This window comes from Scyliorhinus canicula, chromosome 8 (assembly GCF_902713615.1).
Source record: "Scyliorhinus canicula chromosome 8, sScyCan1.1, whole genome shotgun sequence".
NCBI lineage: Eukaryota > Metazoa > Chordata > Chondrichthyes > Carcharhiniformes > Scyliorhinidae > Scyliorhinus > Scyliorhinus canicula.
Genome location: NC_052153.1, coordinates 151,755,662 through 151,773,085, shown reverse-complemented (window position 1 = coordinate 151,773,085; position 17,424 = coordinate 151,755,662). Strand labels below are relative to the sequence as shown.

The following is a 17,424-nucleotide window of genomic DNA, read 5'->3' as shown; positions in this document are numbered from 1 at the left end:
CACCAAGTCGTAATAATAGTATTGTGATTTGAACATCTTATGATAATAGAACTTTTATTCAATTATTTTGGGTAGTACAGCATCATATATGCAATCTATATCTGGGATATTAGTTATAGCCACAGCATTTTAACCATAGCAATATTTGCACACCATAAGTTTTAACAATTACATTATTATTTAAATTAGTAATTGAATTACCAATCATAACAAATGCAATATTTATAATAACTGCATATCATTTATAAAAGTGGTGGTCTTATTACAGGAAACTGCAAGTGTTTATAATAACTATTATTTATAACAATTTAAATATAGATTAGCAACCAAAGTAGCATTTAGCATGGAATAATGGGGTATTATTTAAATAATTGCAATATTATCTATAGCAATTGGAGTATCATTTATAAATTGTTCATAAATCATTTGGAGTATAATTTCTAGTAGTCATGTTATTATGTTTTATAAGTGGGGCAGAACTTACAGTAAACATGTTACTTATAATCACGAGTAACACATAATAGCTGCAGTATTATTTATAACCCCAACAGTATTATTTATAATTGTTAATTTATAAAACCAACCTAATATTCTCAAAATAATTTGCAATAAGTCGAGTATTATTGACAGCATCATTTCTAATACAATATTAAATAATTCATTTTAGTGAATAGTGCTCTCTACAGTATTAGTAACTGGAGTATATTTATAACTTCATATTTTCTATAGTATCAGTCAGAGCTGCAGTATAATTTTGGTAACAATAATCTTTTTGCTGCAGCATAATTTTAGTTACCACTGTATAATTCATTTATACATGTAGTATCACTAGTGGCTGCTGTATAATTTCTAACAACCATGGTAATGGTTTAGCAACTGCAGTATTATTAACAACAATAGTTGACTGCAGTGTCGTTCACAACTGTATTAACGACAGTGGGTACTGAGTGTAACTGTATTGCCACGTCAGTACTACGGTATCAACCCAAGTATTTATAGTATGTGAAATTACAGTATCATTTGTCACATTGTCATCTTAACTGAACTGTCATTTTTAACTACAGCCTAATTTTAGTAACCACAGCCAGTATTTAGAACTGCAGTATTGTTATAGTAGACCAGGTCATGTGATAATCAGGTATTATTCATTTGCAACTTTATCATTTAGACCTGGGTAACGGCAGTTATTACTGCGGTATTATTTATACTCATAGCATCAAATTGCTAACTCTGGTTTCCTTTGTGGAAGTGCAATATTGAGAACCATGCCGCCGGCCAGAGTAACAAGTATACCGTCAGGGTGATTGAATTATTCTACAGTCTAATGCATAGCCATGCAGTGGTAACATTAACGGTTGATTGCGCTCTCCGGCTCCACACATTCCGATGTTCACATTAAAATAAATGTTAAAACACACACTTCTCCAGCAGGAAAACCCAGCCTGACGGTGACAAAAATCTGAATGCGGCGCCTGTTCTAAAAATAGTGTGAAGGAGAAATCTTGCCTATTCACAGTGTTGCCTGGGAGAACGAATCCAGTAAAATAGCATTGTTTGACAGATCCAAGTGAAGGAATGTGCCATTGATTTGTAGTAACACTTACATCCTAATCTCACTCACAAGAGGGAGGAAGCTCCTGCTAAGTGTTAGTTACTGGGTGTTCAGAAGGAAGGATTCCGTATGGATGATGGAAATCCTGAAACAAGGATCCTTTTTTTACTCGAAGTTTTTGCTGAAGTTATGTCCCATTCGTTTCATTTTTCATGGTCTTCTTGAGATAGGGAATCCTCTTAGCAACAGAGATATTGTTTGATTAAAACTTGCTTTAAGGCGCAACCGATTCAACAAGCGGAATCGAGCGCATGCTTTTAGATAAGCGGTTAAAAAGAAACAAGTGAAAATAATTGCTGTCAAGTTCCACTGCTTTTCGAATTTTTTGGTTAATTTTTGTTTCGCTTGATCAACTTGTTGAGGGGCGAAATTCATAAATGATGGGCGGCGGGGATGGAGAAACAGTCGGTTAAAGGAGAAAAGGCGAGGTTACATTGGAAAAGAACATAGAAATCAAAGAAAGACATATCTGACTGCACTGTTAGAATTGGCAAAATAATCACCGTAAATGCAGCCGGTTAAAAAACAAATCGGCGATGGATCAGTTAAAAGAAAAATTCAATTAATAAAAATGTACTTTAAAACGACGAACCATCGTTCGTATGTAGTAGACAGCGTCAAGTATCCTTGTTTAACGGGCGATAAAAAATGAGCTTCACTTTCCTGATCTAATTTAAAATGTGCATTAATGGGAACCTTAGCAACAGACGTCACCCGAATCCCTCGATTCTGCATTTCAGCGCTCGGACCCAAGTTTGGATCAAAATAGCTGGGGCCCAAGTTTGCGGGCGTCTAAAGGTTGCAACTCACAAGAATTAAAACTACATTAATTTCGTTCATTTAAAATCGAACAGCGCCATTTTATAAGCCCCGTGGAAAGATCTAGTGAAAATGTTGATCAACATAAACTACATTTGCAGAATCAAATGCAGAGAGAGAATCAAATGGTCAATTTCACCTGGATCAGTTACTGCTCAAATGAAAACTCCACGGAGAGCTGGACGTGAAATAATTGTCAAATCCAGTTGACATGTAGCACACAGTACATTTAGTATCAGGCGATGGCGATTGTGGTATTTGAACGGAGAGTAATTTAAGCAGAGGGTTCCTCTATTACCACGAGCGAGCCTCGAACATTGAAAAGTGCACACCCTGTCCTCCACTCACCCTTTTGAGATTAATGGTAACTCCACTCTCTAAAACAAGATCCGAAAGGGGACTTTGTAGTATACGCGCTCACATGAAAACGAGATACTCTGCACAATCGTTTTCACCTTATCTAAAATGCAATAATTCAAAATAAAGTCTTTAATCCCCTCTCTCTGAATTCTTTTGTTTCATTAATAGAAAGGCTAAACATTTTTGGAACCACCCCTATGATGATTTATCCCCGTTCAATTCAAGTGGAAATGTTCTCTTTCAAGAGATTAAAACGATTTTTAAATTGCTGTTGTTATTTATATAACACCGTTTTGTTACTTTCGATGCGGCCTGTTTGTTGACGCCATTATTTCTCTTCACAACAATGGGGGAATTCTGACTGTGTCCCGGCTCATTCCGTCCTCTGAGTGCCCTCTTATCGGCACAACAGCTCCAGCAGGAAACAGCAAGATAACTTTTCAGAAGCAGCTCGTTTCTTTTCCAGTCCTATTCTACGAGTGCTGAATATCATGTGAGCTGTATGTGAAGATATTTAAAAATCCCAACTCTGAACCCCCCAAAAAAAGCAGAATAAAATGTTCACAGGCTGGAAGAGGATTGTTCCTTGCGGGTTCTTCTGGTCAGGTGATTGGGGGAAGTGTTTTTAAAAAGTGAACAAATTAATCTCATATTATGGGCCAACACCGTACAATTAGAACAGTTCACCAGCTTAATTGGGTGCTTCATTTATTTCAAAAACTCGGGCCATCATAATGCCAAACAAAAAAAAAGAAACATACAATGTTGTTCACATGACCTGTACTATAAGAATCTTTATTAAAAAAGGCAATGGAGATGAATCTAAGGTCAGATATTAATATTAGAGGTGAGGGCTGAGCGCAATATATACTTGCCCCGTGTTAAAAATCGTGTGGCACAAAATTCACCCCAAAAAGGGGTCAACGCAATGTGCCTTGCTTTAACAGCTGAAGTTAGTTTAAAAGCGCGGCCATCAACACGTATAATCTCTTAGCTGAGTCCATTTAAAAGCGGCACACAGAGGTTAATTCAGCAATCCGAATGAGTTTGAATCAATTCACTGCACCGTCTCATTCTCATTGAGATGAAAGCCACGGAGCCTCTTGCCAAAGTTTACCAGCAAAACCCTCCAGAGATCAGCGGACTGTGGCGGATTATAGCATGTTCATCTGCTGGACCTCCAACAGGACAGGCAAACTGAAAAGAAAAACAATAATTAGGGATAATTGCTTGTGTCCAAACATGAGCGTTAAAGAGCCCTTTGGTACTTGGAGGCGGAATGAAAGAGACACCCCCTGTTTTGACAGCTGGGAAGCGAACATAATTCGTGACAGGCGAAGTGAAACGTCTTCAAACGTGAACACAAAGGGGAAAACAGGGTGGTGTACAAGCGGGAGGAATGGAGCCAGAAGCAGGGCGATCCGTACCGACCCACAACAGGAGGGTGAACCTAAGGCGTAGACAATTGTCCCAAGGAGATGGACTCCCAGAAAAGACGACCCGGCCGAGATAGAAGAACGGGAGAGTGGAGTTGGAAGGAAACACATTTATAGATGAGCCAGATTAGAGCGTTTGTGGTCATGGAAATAGTTATTAATGTACCTGCTAAAAAGTTATTGCACCGTACCCACTCATAAATCTCCTCAGTGACATCTTGTATTGAAATATCACCCGCAAGCTAATCATTGCCCTATCGAGACAGAGAAATAGTTTAACAGCAGATTCAGATCTTTACTTCTATCCATTATACAGCATAGCATTTATTTAACTAACCTGTTGGCTTCATGAGTGTATTAAAACGCCATCTCTCCGCAGGCACGGGAGTTAAGTAGTAATTCAGAAAAAGAAAGTTCAAATTCCCTCACGAGAGTTTAATAATTTGATTTTAAAAATCCGGATTTATTTTTTGTGAAAAACTGGAACCAGTGAAAGTGGCCATTAAACTGTTGGTTTGTCTTCAACTCCCAATTGATTCGCTGATGCCTCTTAGGACGTGCTGTCCTGCCTACATGTGGCTCCAACCCCATACATATACCGACTCTTCATTCCCTTCTGAAGTGGCTGCGTTCAGGTGTATGGGACTTTTTTCTTACAACTGGGGATGAACAATAGGGCCCGGCCTTGCTAGTGAATGGGCTGTGGCGTCCCAAGGATACATTTTTATACTGCCGTGGAAGCTGTAGAATTTTTAAGCTGATTCCTTCTTCAGATTTAGCCTCAATGCAGTATGTCCTGTGTGCAGAATTCTGTACTCCACGATTTCATCGTGACCACTTAATGCCCCTACCCTTTAGACTCCAGTATTTAAATCCAGAGTCGCTAGCATGCTGGTGGATACTGCCATTTACTTCTGACACTTATTTTTATTTCACTATATGACTCATCTATGTAGAGGTGTTATGATCCTGGTACATAAGAACTAGGAGCAGGAGTAGGCCATGTGGCCCCTCGAACCTGCTCCGCCATTCAATTAGATCATGGCTGGTCTTTTTGTGGACTCAGTGCCACTTACCCTCCCGCTCACCGTATCCTTTTATTCCTTTACTGTTAAAAATCCACCTACCTTTGCATTAAAAACATTTAACGAGTTGGCCTCAACTTCTTCACTGGGCAGGAAATTCCACAGATTCCTGACCCTTTAGGTGAAGAAGTTTCTCCTCAACTCAGTCCTAAATCTGCTCCTCCTTACTTTGAGGCTTTGCCCCCTAGTTCTAATTTCACCTGCCAGTGAAAACAACTCTCTGCTTCTATCTTATCTATTCCCTTCATAATTTTATATGTTTCTATAAGATCCCCCCTCATTCTTTTAAATTCTAATGAGTACAGTCCCAGTCTACTTAGTCTCTCCGCATAAGCTAATCCTCTCAACTCCGGAATCAACCGAGTGAATCTCCTCTGCACACCCTCCAGTGCCAGTACATCCTTTCTCAAGTAAGGAGACTAAAACTGTACACAGTACTCCAGGTGTGGCCTCCCAGCACCCTATACTGCTGCAACATGGGCTGGTTTGGCTCCGAGGGCTAGATAACTGGTTTGTAATGCAGAACAAGTTCAGCAGCGCGGGTTCAATTCCCATACTGACTGAGAATTCTGAATTCTCCCTCTGTGTACCCAAACAGGTGCTGGAATGTGGTGACTAAGGGCTTTTCACAGTAACTTCATTGCGGTGTTAATGTAAGTCTACTTGTGACAATAAAAATATGATGATTATTATTATTACATAACCTCCCTGCTTTTGAACTCCATCCCACTAGCAATGAAGGACAACATTCAATTTGCCTTCTTAGTTACTTGCTGCACCTGCAAACCAACGTTTTGCGATTTATGCACAAGGTCCCTTTGCACAGCAGCATAAGTGAAGTCCATTTTGCTGTTATTCCTACCAAAATGGATGAGATCAAAAACTTTTTTAAAAGTTCAAACTTTCTGTTGTCTACTTCTCCTGTAACAAACAGACTGAAAACAGTATTGGCCAAATACTTTACTTTAGTACCTTATACGTTACCCTACAGAACAGAATATTCCCCTTTTACTTTTAATGCAACAAAAAAATATTTCAGAGGATAAATTACACTGTCCCATACATAACCATTTGATTCTCCTGGAGCCCATCCAACGTGTTTGTCAGCTCACAAGGATTTATTTCTGTTCTTGTCCTTCCCTAACCAGATAAATTTTAATCCTAGAACCTCCTTTTACAGTGAATACTTATTCTGGAGATCAAGAAAGTTTAGGCTAATCTAATAATTTCAAATCCTGATGAATTTAATCTTTTCAATCTAAGCATGAGCTCCCAACTGCATCCCTGCACAGTGAATCACTGATCCTTTCTGACTCTAGCTGCTCTCTCTACACGATCTAGGCAAACTAACTCTGAGTGAGTTTCAGGGATATCTTAGAAACTCTTCACCTCTTAAAGCCTATCTCCATGGCAATGCAAATCACATGTGCCTTGTGCCTTGGAGACTCCAACTCTTTTTTAGCTTGGAAGTAAATGGACAGTTTAAACCATAACTGTTTACAACCTGGTATTCTCAACACCTTTCTGAGGTTTTGGAGACTAGAAAACTAACCACAGTAAACACAGATGCTTCTACCATTATCTCCAGGTGTGAAGACCTTATACATTTTTTCCAGCAAACAACCCAGGTCTTCTTTTAATCTTCAACAGCTATGTCACACAGAACAGGTCACATGATCCCTTTCATTTCCTTCTAAATTAATTTAAACATAATTGTACAAACCTTATATTTTAACATTAGATAATTCTTCAATTTAAATGTAACTTTTAGATTCTTGCTAGTCCCAGTCTTCCACATCTTTGATGATATTCCTCTGATACTTAAAAAATCCTTATATAATTGGCACCATGCCTTGTTTTAAAATGAAATAAAATTAGTTTAGAATGAGTTTCAATGCAGTAAGTATAAATCATCGAATACTATGGACAATGTGATTTCTACTCTGTGGAGGACACAAAAATATAATCTGTGGAATGTGTCTAGTTCCATAATTTACATTATAATTTTACATTAAAATCTCAGAATTTTCTCTGCATTTGGGAGTGTCAGGATTTTCTTTTCATTGGGTTCTTTCTTTCATGTTTTACCAATGATTACTTACCCCCAAGAGGTAAACTAAATTGGGGAAAGTACACAATGAACAAATCATGCATGATCTGTGGTGGATCTGTCCCCTCTTGTACCATTGCATCACCAACCTTGCGCTTTAGCAGTGTTGATCTTTACAATTGTGCACTGTCTTTATCTCAACAATGTGAGAGGTAACTAAACCACTGTAATTAACGACAGGATGTTTCAAAATTTTCAAGTTTACAAGTTCAAGTCAGTTATTGTGTTTTAGTGATCTGACCTTAACATGAACAAGCCAATGTCAGTACAAAGTTATCTGGGCGGCACGGTAGCACAGTGGTTATCACTGTTGCTTCACAGCGCCAGGGACCTGGGTTGGATTCCTGGCTTGGGTCGCTGTCTGTGTGGAGTTTGCACTTTCTCCCCGTGTCTGCGTGGGTTTCCTCTGGGTGCTCCGGTTTCCTCTCACAAGTCCCAAAAGATGTGCTTGTTAGCAGAATTGGACATTTTGAACTCTCACTCAGTGTACCCGAACAGGCGCCGGAGTGTGGCGACTAGGGAATTTTCACAGTAACTTCATTGTAAGCCTACTTGTGACATTAATAAAGATTATTACTATTCATCTCTGGAAAGAATATTATTGATTATAGTGGATAAGCATAAAATGCTTTTGAAACTTATCTTGATAATGTATGAACTCTGAAGAGAACAACAAAAAAAGCAATAAACAGAAATTATCAAACATCAAGGAGAATGTAATTGCTGAAATGACCCTCTTTCTGACCCTCTAATTCTTGAATGACTCTCGTGTGGACTGAACTGATCTCTCTGCACATCGTCTCTACTGCTGTAGCACTATACTTCGTATGCTTCACCTGATATCCAAATCTATGTATTTACATTGTGTATTTATCATACGTCCTACATTTTTTCATGTATGTTATGATCTGCCTGGACTGTATCAGAACAGTACATTACACTGCACCTCGGTACACGTGACAATAAGTCTAAATCTAAATTATTGTAATCTGTAACTCCTTTACACTATAGGTGAAAGTAATATCTAGTTCAAAAATGAAGCCCCACATCAGTCCTTCAGAGAACACCTTTTGCTGCTAAGCAACTACATTTTTGCTGTATTAAAAAGTGATCATTTTGAGTTCTCTGCGGCATGAACTAGCTGAAATCAAAACATAACGGAGAGAAATGGTTTTGTTATAATACTATAGTATATTCATACCGAGTGAAACATTTGCAATATAGAAGAACCAGTAAAGAAACGTTTATGTACAATGTTATACCACTTTAAACAGTAAGATCAGCATAGTAGTCAGATACATTACAAATATAAATAATCCTTCCGCAAGTTTCTCTTGGGATAGGAATAATTATTTTCGTCAGTGCTCTGCATGTAATGCAGAAATATAGTTTCAAGTCAATCAGTGTACATCTAAAAACTCCCCAGAGATTTAATCATAATGAAGGCATTTTACTCTTAAGCTAAATTCCTTGACTATTGTCTTTACGATAGCAAGATTAACACAGATACAATAACTACAATACCCTTTTATTTGTCATTCACATTTTTTAAACAATTAAAGTGAAATTCCTTGAGTATTTGCTTTCCTTTTTGCATAATGCCCATCAGATGTTTGTATGTCAAGCCCCAAAATGTGAAACACAGTAAATTGTACATAATTTTCAATTTGTATTAAAGCATGTTTCACTTTTAAAAGAGGTTATCACTTGTGTTATTGTTCATCTTTAGGAGCGGCAACCTCCTTAGAATTTGACAAATGTTATACATATCAAAACAATTAGAGAAAATAAACTCTTGATGGAGGTCCAGGATGTTGCCAGGTATGGAGGGTGCTATCTATGGAGAAAGGTTGAGTAGATTAGGATTGTTTTCGTTGGAAAGACGGAGGTTGAGGGGGGACAAGATTGAGGTCTACAAAATTATGAGAGGTATGGACAGGGTGGATAGCAACAAGCTTTTTCCAAGATTGGGGGTGTCAATTACAAGGGGTCACGATTTCAAGGTGAGAGGGGGAAAGTTTAAGGGAGATGTGCATGGAAAGGTTTTTACGCAGAGGGTGGTGGGTGCCTGGAACGCTTTGCCAGCGGAGGTGGTAGAGGCGGGTACGATAGCATCATTTAAGATGCATCTTGACAGATATATGAATGGGCGGGGAACAGAGGGAAGTAGACCTTGGAAAATAGGGGACAGGTTTAGATAAAGGGTCTGGATCGAACAGGCTGGGAGGGCCGAAGGGCCTGTTCCTGTGCTGTAATTTTCTTTTTTCTTTATTCTTTGTCCAAATTCCAATGACATGTGCAACAAGCATGGTGGTTAGCATAAATGCTTCACAGCTCCAGGGTCCCAGGTTCGATTCCCGGCTGGGTCACTGTCTGTGTGGAGTCTGCACGTCCTCCCCCTGTGTGCGTGGGTTTCCTCCGGGTGCTCCGGTTTCCTCCCACAGTCCAAAGATGTGCGGGTTAGGTGGATTGGCCATGCTAAATTGCCCGTAGTGTGCTAATAAAAGGGGGGTTGTTGGGTTACGGGTATAGGGTGGATACGTGGGTTTGAGTAGGGTGATCATGGCTTGGCACAACATTGAGGGCCGAAGGGCCTGTTCTGTGCTGTACTGTTCTATGTTCTATGTTCTAAGTCTAAATTATGAACTGAACTATTAAAGCAATTAGAAATTGCTCATCCCCAAATTCAATTGTTTCACCATTAATGGCTCTGCCTAGACCCTGAGCTAAGCTATTCCCTTCACTTGTGGACGAAACCCTCATCCATGCTTTAGTTCCGCTAGACCATCCCAGCACACTTTTAATTGGCCTCCCACATTCGACCCTCCAAAAACTTGAGGTCATCCCAAACTATGTCTAACTCACACAAAATCCCATTCCCCTGTCATCCCTCTGCTTGCTTACCTACATGGTCTCCTGCCGAGCAACATCTTTGTTTTCAAATTCCTCCATGACTTCTCCCTAGTGTATCTCTGTAATCTCTTCCAGCCCCACAACTCTCCAAGATATCGGCGCTCTTCTAACTCCGGCATCTTGAGAGTTTGTATTGGTTTCAGATGTAGATGACCTAACCAGCAGTTCTAAAGAATCACCTATGCCAATCAGAAAAAGGTGAGCACCAGTTCTTTCTTTAATTGATTGATATTTGTTGTCACATGTACCAAAGTACAGTGAAAAGTAGTTTTCTGCTGACAAGGGAACGTGCATAGTACGTATATAGTAGACAAAAGAATAATTGACAGAGTACATTGACAAATAGTTCATCCATAAACAGTGATTGGTTACAGTGAGGAACAAGCACCAGACATGTAAAAAATGAGCAAGAGCAGCATTGGGCGTCATGAATAGGGATCTTACAGGCAACAGATCAGTCCGAACGAGAGTCGGTGAGGAGTCTAGTAGCTGTGGGGAAGAAGCTGTTCCTATGTCTGGATGTGCGGGTCTTCAGACTTCTGTATCTTTTGCCTGATGGAAGGGTCTGGAAGAAGGCAATGCCTGGGTGGGAGGTGTCTCTGACAATGCTGTCTGCCTTCCTGAGGCAGCGGGAGGTGTATACAGAATCAATGTGGGGGTGGTAAGCTTGTGTGATGCGTTGGGCTGAGTTCACCACACTCTACAGTTTCTTGCAATCTTAGGCCGAATAGTTGTCATACCAAGCTGTAATGCAGCTGGATAGGATGCTCTCTATGGCACATCTGTAGAAGTTTGTGAGAGTCGATGCAGAAATGCTGACTTTCTTTAGCTTCCGCAGGAAGTAGAGAAGTTATTGGGCTTTCTTGACTGTTGCATCAACGTGAGTGGACCAGGACAGACTGTTGGTGATGATGACCCCCAGTAACTTAAAGCTATCGACCATCTCCACTTCAGAGCCATTGATGTAGACGGTGGTGAGGCCGTGCTACGCTTCACTTCAGGAAGCGCAGCACGACACACACCCTCTTTATAGATTTTTGTGGAGTCAGGTGAAGCAACAAAAAGAATCTAGCCCTCTGCACCCTTGTCATTGCCTCTCTCCCTTTTGCACATGACTTCTGGCTTGGTTGCAAGGCAGGTACACTAGATTCCGCACCCACCCCAATGAACACGTTGCCCCTGACGACTTGTTCAACACTCACAGCTTATCAATGAAAAGATACTCGATCTTCAAGACAATTTGGGCTTTATGTTGGGGCAGATGAAATGCTGCCTCTGCCTGCCCAATGTGAGCCGATGTTATCGATCCCAGTAAGTTTGCTCCATTCCTTTGGAGTGAATGAATGACAAATAATACTTGCATTCACATAGCATCTTATCATTATAAACACTTGTGAGTGTTTCACATCACAAGTTCGAGTGTGGCTGCCACATGTAAGTGGGTCAGTCCCATTAATCCGATGAAATAGAGGAACTGCTCAGTAATGTGTAGCGAACACAATAATAATAATCTCTATTATGAAGCAAGATGGCCCTGGAGCATGGCGACTCTCTACGAACTCTCTCACAAAGATCCTCTTCCTACATCTCCTATAATGGTACTAATCTCTTAAAACTTAACTCTAACACTAACGCTATCACTAACTTTCTCTTTTATGTTCTCTTGCAGGTTTGAAGAACCTCAGAAGCCCGTGGACTGGATCAGATGACTCAACCTGACCTGGCAGGACTCCTAGAAACAATCCGACCTGGAAGTTGAAGAGGCTCAAACCGGAAGTCCAACTCCGATCTCTTGTAGGACACCAGCCCCTGGAGTGCCCGACCTGGCCCCCGACCATGAGACCCAGTCCGACTCGATCTGAAGAGGCCCACCCAACAACCCGACTTACCAGAGGATGGAAGGAAGAATCCACGTGGAGGCCCGACCAGGCCTACCCCAAGGCCTTTTCCAGGAATGACCGACCAGACCATCAGCGCTGGAAACGGACACGGGATGCGGCCCAACCTGACCAAGGAAGCCCCTGTCTGTGACTCAAACCCGGATTAAAGAGCCCCGAAATGGCAGAAATCCTGGTGAGGACCCGAACACGCCACAAGGTAGTTTCGTCCTTGCAGAACGCCGGGGCCCGACCGGATCGCAAACATGCCCCCCGCGACAACTGCAAAAAACGCAACCAGCACCTGGGACCCTGCCAGACGCGACCCTGAAAACAAGACCAGCGCCCCAGATGCAACAATCTACCTTCCACAAGGTCAGACTTCTCCCATCAGATCCCAGGACCATCCAGAAGCAGCCACCGACCGTGGAAGCAAGGGAAACACGCCAGTCTCCAGGTGAGACTGAAGCATTGCAGTTTCAAGACTCCTCTCCCCAGCATTCTTCTGGCAAATGTCCAAGCGATCGAAAACAAGCTGGACAAACTTACCGCCAGACTTACCTCGCAAAGGGAAGTAAGAGACTGCTGTGTGCTCTGTTTCACAGAGACATGGCTTACCCCTCCCTCACCGAACTGTGCCATACAACCTGAAGGCATCTCAATACACTGGACAGACCGCAAGGCGTCTTCAGGCAAAGTGAAGGGTGGAGGGGTATGCCTCCTCATCAACCCCTCCTGGTGCTCAGATGTGGCGACCCTGGCCACCCACTGTTCCCCGGACCTGGAATACCTGACCATGAAGTGCCCCCCGTACTACCTTCCACGTGAGCTCACTTCAGCCATTATCACAGCGGTCTACATCCCAGCCCAGGCAGAAGTGAAGAAGGCGCTGGACGAATTGTACACAGCTATAAATAACAAGGAAGCAGAGCACCCAGAGACCTTGTTCATCATTGCCGGGGACTGCAACCAGGCCAACTTCAAGAATGTACTGCCAAAATTCCACCAGCACATCTCCTGTCCCACCAGGAGTGCCAATATTCTCGACCCCTGCTACACAAAAATCAAGGACACCTACCGATCCATCCCCCGACCGCACTTTGGAAAATCTGACCATAAGACGGTGCTCATTCTCCTGGCATACAAACAGAAACTTAAGCGGGAGAATCAGAAGAGCTTCTACATGACTCCTTGGAGTCAGTGGACTGGTCCACCTTTAGGAACTCAGCGATCAAACTAAACGAGTTTACCACCAGACTTTATCAGCAGATGTGGAGAAGACTGTGTGGCAAAGAAAGTAGAATGTACGTTTCCCAACTGGAAACCTTGGCTTAATCAAGAGACTGACTCCCTATTTAAGGACAGGTCTGAAGCGTTCAAGTCAGGCGATCCTGACCTAGACAGGAAATCCAGATATGACCTCGGCAAAGTCATCAGGGATGCCAAGAGACAATGTCAGACCAAGCTAGACTCACAGACTAATGTCACAGACTCTCGTTGGTTGTGGCAAGGCTTAAACAACATGACAGGCTACCAAGCGAAGCCTTCGACAGCAGCGCATCTCTCCCCAATGAACTTAATGCATGCTATGCTCGGTTCGAGCAGGAAACCATCAAACTGCCGTCAACTGCCCCAAAACCCCGACACCCATACCCACTGTCCCAGCTTCCGAAGTCAGTGAACCCTCGGAAGGTGACAGGCCCTGCCAGGGTCCCTGGTCGTGCACTCATATCCTGCATGGACCAGGTGGCAGATGTGTTTGCGGATATCTTCAACCTCTCCCTGCTCCGTTCCGATGTCTCCATCTGCTTCAAGAAGACCACCATCATACTGGCGCCAAAGAAGAACCAGACAACATGCCTCAATGACTATCATCTGCTGGCCCTGACATTGATCGTAATGAAGTGTTTTGAGAGGTTGGTCATGAGGCACATCGACTCCATACTCCCAGAATGCCTAGATTCACTCCAATTCGCTTACCACCACAACCGGTCCACAGCAGACGCCATCTCCCTGGCCCTACACTCATCCCTCGAGCATCTCGACAACAAGGACTCCTTCATCAGACTCCTATTTATTACCTACACCTCCGCCTTCAACACCATAATCCAGCCAAGCTCATAGCAAAGCTCCAAAACCTAGGACTTGGCTCTTCACACTGCAACTGGATCCTCGACTTTCTGACCCACAGACCACAATCAGTAAAAATAAACAACCACACCGCCTCCACGATAGTCCTCAGTACCGGGGCCCCACAAGGCTGCTTACTTCGCCCGCTACTATACTCCCTGTATATACACGACAGTGTGGCAAAATTTGGCTTCAACTCCATTTACAAGTATGCTGACGACGTGACCGTAGTGGGTCAGATCTTGAACAACGATGAGTCAGAATACAGGAGGGAGATAGAGAACCTAGTGGAGTGGTGATGACAACAATTTCTCCCTCAATGCCAACAAAACTAAAGAGCTGATCATTGATTTCAGGAAGCAAAGTAACGTACACACCTCATCAACGGGGCTGAGAGTGGAGATGGTTGACAGCTTCAAATTCCTAGGGGTACACATCTCCAGAGATCTGCCCTGGTCCACCCACGTTGACGCTTCCACCAAGAAAGCACAACAGCGCCTATACTTCCTCAGGATACTAAGGAAATTCAGCATGTCCACATTGACTCTCACCAATTTTTACAGATGCACCATAGTAAGCATCCTATCTGGCTGCATCGCAGCCTGGTATGGCAACTGCTTGTCCCAAGACCGTAAGAAACTGCAGAGAGTTGTGAACACTGCCCAGTCATCACAGGAACCTGCCTCCCATCCATTGACCCTGTCTATACCTCCCGTTGCCTTGGGAAAGTGACAGCATTCTCAAAGACTCTTCCCACCTGGGTTATTCTCTCTTCCAACTTCTTCCTTTGGGCAGGAGATAGAAAAGTCTGAGAACACGCACAAACAGATTCAAAAACAGCGTCTTCCCCATTGTTACCAGACTCCCGAATGACCCTCTTTGAACTGAACTGATCTCTCCACACAGCTTCTTCTCTACTGAGTAGTACTCACTCCTGTATGCTTCACCCGATGCCTGCGTCTATGTATTTACATTGTGTATTTCCTGTTTGCCCTATGAATTTATGTATTTTCTTTTCCTGTATGGAATGATCTGTACGCAGACCAATACTTTTCACTGTACCTCGGTACATGTGACAATAAACAAATTAAATCTAATCTATTAATGTCACAAGTAGGCTTACAGTAACGCTGTAAAGAAGTTACTGTGAAAATCCCCTAGTCGCCACACTCCGGCGCCTGTTCAGGTACACTGAGGGAGAATTCAGAATGCCCAATTCACTTCAAAAGCATGTCTTTTGGGACTCGTGGGAGGAAACCAGAGCACCCGGAGGAAACCCATGCAAACACGGGGAGAACGTGCACACTCTACACAGACAGTGACCCAAGCTGGGAATCAAACCCGGGTCCCTGGTGCTGTGAAGCAACAGTGCTAACCACTGTACTACAACCAGCCAAGTTTTAAAATCCACTGTTAACCAATTGTTGCAATTGTGACTGCAATGGAGCAGCAGGAAACATGAAAATGATGGACCAAATTTTGCTCGACTGGGGCATCCTGTTGCATATTCCATTTGTTGGTCTTCCATTCACAAAATTTAACTCACATTTTTTGCCATGTAACATGCTGAAACTGCAATGGGGCATCTGGGACTTTGGAGAAAAATAGAACTGACAACCTCCTCGGTCCTTGAGAAAGAAGCAGAGGAATGATGAAAAGTAACTGGGGTGAATACAGAGTCAAGTCAGATACTAAACGATAACTAAAAAGAAGGGGAAAAATATTGACCTAGAGACAAAAATGAGACCGGAAATGTGATTTTTGAAAGATAATGTGTGGGATTCTCTCTTCAACGGCGCATGGGTAGGGCCAGACACCAGTACCCATGCTGGAAAGGACATGCCCGGACCAGAGGACCCTACTGTGCTGGGCAATAATAGGGCCAGGGGTGCAGTGCAGAGGGCAGAGTGCTGGGGCAATGGCAGGGGTGGTTTGGGGATGAGGAAGAGTTGGAGGGGGACATGCGGGGGCAAGGGCTGCAGTGCAGGCTGGGGCCACTCCATAGCCTGTTGGACCTGGTTGGGCATGGGGGTATGCACCATGCTAACATGTCTCCCTTTCATCTCCTGCAGACAATGGACTTCAGAATCCAACCAGGAATGGTGGCTATCATCCTAGCCATCGCAGCCCTGGGGGATGCACTGAGCTTGTACGAGCAGGAGCTGCTCGGGGAATGCACTGTAGCAGTGGAGCCTGCCCCAGAGCAACAGGAGCCAGCCAGTGAGGATGGAGAGCAGGCTGAGGAGGAGATGGGAAGGAGGCGCCTCATTAGCCCTCACAAGCATTTAGCGCTTGTCATTTGAGGACCTGCTGGACCGGCATGCCATCGAAGACTGGCTGAGCAGGGGACTGTGAAACGTAACTGCCAGATTGTGGTGCACCTGGAACTGCAGGGGTATGGGGGAAGACACCCATTCCGGTGGCCGTCAATGTAATGGTCGCCCTGAACCTTTACGCCACGTGGTCCTTCCAGGAGCCGAGTGGCGAAGTGCCTATCCAAGATCTCACAGACCTCGGTGCACAGGTGTATCCATGCCATCACAAAGGCCTGTTCGGCACAATATATAAACTTCAATGTGGACCGAGACCACCAGGATGCCCGGCAGCGAGGTTCACCGCCATCGTTAGGATGCCTCCGGTCCTGGGGGTATCAATGGGATGCATATCCCCCTACGAACACTGGCCCGCTTAACCAATCGAAAGATGTTCCACTCGATGACCGTGCAGCTGGTGTGCTACCATGAGCTGCACGTCATGCACGTTTGCACCTGATACCCAGGCAGTGTGCACGACATCTTCATCCTAGCACACTTGACGGTTAATGACACCTTTGAAGCACACTCTCAGGTGAGTGCTTGGCTCCTAGGCAACAGGGGTTATCCGCTGCAGTCGTGGCTTAAGCCCCTATCCGGAGGTCACAGACCGACGAGGAGACACGCTTCAACGACGCCCATGCAGTGACCAGGGGCATGATTGGGTGGTGCTTCGGCCTCCTGAAGGTGCAGCCCAGGTGCCTGGGACACTCTGCAGGAGCCCTCCAATATAGCACGAGGAGAGTCTCCCACATCATGGTGACCTGCTG

At 43.5% G+C, this 17,424-nt stretch overlaps 1 long non-coding RNA gene across 1 annotated transcript; it reads right to left on the bottom strand.

Moving 5' to 3' along the window:
* Positions 1-3,482: 3,482 nt before the first annotated feature.
* LOC119970018 lies at positions 3,483-4,763 on the bottom strand. Its single transcript, XR_005461518.1, has 3 exons — positions 4,565-4,763; positions 4,394-4,481; positions 3,483-3,988 (listed from the first exon to the last, which is right to left on the bottom strand). It is a non-coding gene; the product is annotated as an uncharacterized LOC119970018 (long non-coding RNA).
* Positions 4,764-17,424: the final 12,661 nt, after the last annotated feature.